Below are 3,066 nucleotides of genomic sequence, written 5' to 3'. Positions count from 1 at the left end.
CGGGTGGGGGGGGGGGGAAAGGCCCCCCCGGTGTGTTCTTTTTTTATTGGGGGGGGGGTTCTTTTTTGGGGGTTCGTTCCCCCCCCCCCCCCCCCCCCGTGAGGAGCAAGGGATCCCATTCCCACACCAGACCCCCAGCTCAGGCTCCCAGAGCTGGGAAAGGAAGTCCCCATAACTATAGACTGTAAAAGCCAGCAGGGATTGGGGCTCAGTGACACGGAGGCTGCTGGAGACCCAGCTGATGCTCTTAAAGGGTCAGCACATGAACTGAACTTACAAGGTCCCACTTCTGAACTCCAGTGTCAGGGTGAGGATCTGAGGAACACAGACACAGGAGGAACTGGCATCAGGGCAGGAACTCGGGGGGCGGCTTTCTCCCAGACAGAGGTGTTCATAGGGACCATTGTTATTATGATGGACCTCTCTGGTCACAGGTATGACTGGCAGCCATTTCTGTTACCTCTGCCCTGGTGATTCCCTGAGACCCTGCCCCATCCAATTTGCAGCACCACCTAACCTGTGGGCAGCGGCTTTTGCATATGAATGGCCTGTCCTTGGTCAGGCTTCAGATTTTGCTAAAATCTCTTAAATAAGCTGCAGCTGGGTCAGGGAGCTCCAAACCTATCAATAAAAGGCCTCAGACCCAGCACTAGCACCAGCCTGCCTTGCTTCACAGCTGGGCTTTGAGTGAGCACTCCTAAACATGATACAAATAGGAAGAATCAGTAGATCTCTCTGTAGCTCCTGCTGGATAGCCCCAAGCACTGATTGACTTGGCACCACCTTGAAGGCCCTAGAGCTTGTGCACCTGATGAACAGCTTCAGACTATAGCAAATTACAACTCTATACATCCATAAGTGACACACTCAAGAGGCAGACTCAGTGAGCACCAAAGCCCCACTGAAGCAAGTCCTGCTCCATAGAGATATCTCCTGCATAGCAGCTCTCTCACTGTAGTCAAAGCTGGTCCTCACAGCCAAGTGGACTGGAGGTCAATTCCTCCCAGTGACACCAACAGCAATCACGTCTCAACTACAACAAGACTGTGCACACAGCCCACACAGGGGTGCACCTAGAGTGCCGAACTCAGGTGACCAGGGAGGCCAAGCCATTTGGCTCTCTAGACCACCTACTACACAAGGCCACTCTACCAACTCAAGGAGACATAAGCAGCTCTACCCAATACATAGAAACAAACACAGGGAAGCAGCCAAAATGCAGAGACAAAGAAACACCACAACTCTGGATATAGAGTTCAAAACCATGGTTAAGGTTACTCAAGCTCTAATTGATTTGGCTCTGTGGATAGAGCATCAGTCTGCAGACTGAAAGGTCCCAGGTTCGATCCCGGTCAAGGGCATGTACATTGGTTGCGGGCACATCCCCAGTAGGAGGTGTGCAGGAAGCAGCTGACCGATGTTTCTCTCTAATCAATGTTTCTAACTCTCTATCCCTCTCTGTAAAATAATAAAATACATTTTTTTTAAAAAAAAAGAATCTTCATGAGATCTTCAAGGGACTTAATGAGACTTTCAAGGATCTTAGTGAGAATGCCAAAAAAATGGAAAAGGACCAGTCAGAAATTAAGCATATACTAACTGAAATAAGAAATAATTTACAGGGATTCAACAGTAGAGTAGAGGATTCTGAGAATCAAATCAATGATTTGAAATATGAGGAAATAAAAAACATCCAATCAGAAGAGCACAAAGAATCCAAAAATATGAATATAGTGTAAAGAGTCTCTGGGACAACTTCAAGTGTACTAACGTTTGTATAATGGGCATGCCAGAAGAAAGAGAGCAAAATATTGAAAACCTATTTGAAGAAATAGTAACAGAAAACTTCCCCTACCTGGTGAAAGAAATAGACTTACAAGTCCAGGAAGCACAGAGAGTCCCAAACAAGAGGAACCCAAAGAGGATCACACAAAGACACATCATAATTAAAATGCCAAGGGCTAAAGACAATGAGAGAATCTTAAGCAGCAAGAAAAAGCAGTTTGTTATCTACAAGGGAGTGCTCATACAACTGTCAGCTGATTTCTCAACAGAAATTTTGCAAGCCAGAAGAGAGTGGCAAGAAATACTCAAGTGATGAATAGAAAGGACCTACAACCAAGATTACTCTTCCCAGCAAAGCTATCATTTAGAATTGAAGGTCAGTTAAAGAGCTTCACAGACAAGAAAAAGCTGAAGGAGTCATCACCATCAAACCAATATTACATGAAATGTTGAAGGGTATTCTTTAAGAAAAGAAGAGGAAGGAAAAGATAAAAAATATGAACAATAAAAAGGCAATAAATACATATCTATCAACAATTGAATCTAGCCCTAGCCGGTTTGGCTCAGTAGATAAAGCGTCGGCCTGCAAACTAAAAGGTCCCAGATTCAATTCTGGTCAAGGGCACATGCCCAGGTTGTGGGCTTGATCCCCAGTGGGGGACTTGCAGGAGGCAGCCAATCCATGATTCTCTCTCATCATGGATGTTTCTATCTCTCCCTCTTCCTTCCTCTCTGTAATCAATAAAAATGTATTTTAAAAAATTGAATCTAAAAATCAAAATAAATGAATAAGAAATCTAATGAACAGAATAAACTGGTGAATAAAATAGGATCAGAGGCATGGAAATGCAACAGACTGATGCTTCTCAGAGGAAAGGGGGTGGGGGGCAGGAAGAGATTAAACAAAGCTCTTATATGCATATATGCATTACCTATTTACACAGACAATAGGGTGATGAAGGCCTGGGGCGGGGCAGGAACCAGGTAGAGGGAGACATTGGGGGAGGGGGAAAAGAGGGACATCTGTAATACTCTCAACAATAAAGTTTTTATTTTTAATGTGGAGATAAATTAAATTTTTAAAAAAGAAAAAAAAATGGCCCAGCCAGTGTGGTTTAGTGGTTGAGTGTCAGCCTATGAGCCAGGAGGTCATGGTTTGATTCCCGGTCAGTGCACATACCCAGGTTGTGGGCTCAATCCCCAGTGTGGGGCATGCAGGAGGCAGCCATTCAATGATTCTCTCTCATCATTGATGTGTCTCTCTCTCCCTCTTCCTTCTTC

Source organism: Myotis lucifugus, unplaced genomic scaffold (genome assembly GCF_000147115.1).
Source record: "Myotis lucifugus unplaced genomic scaffold, Myoluc2.0 scaffold_21, whole genome shotgun sequence".
Taxonomy (NCBI): domain Eukaryota; kingdom Metazoa; phylum Chordata; class Mammalia; order Chiroptera; family Vespertilionidae; genus Myotis; species Myotis lucifugus.
Note: the sequence above shows the minus strand (reverse complement) of the source record.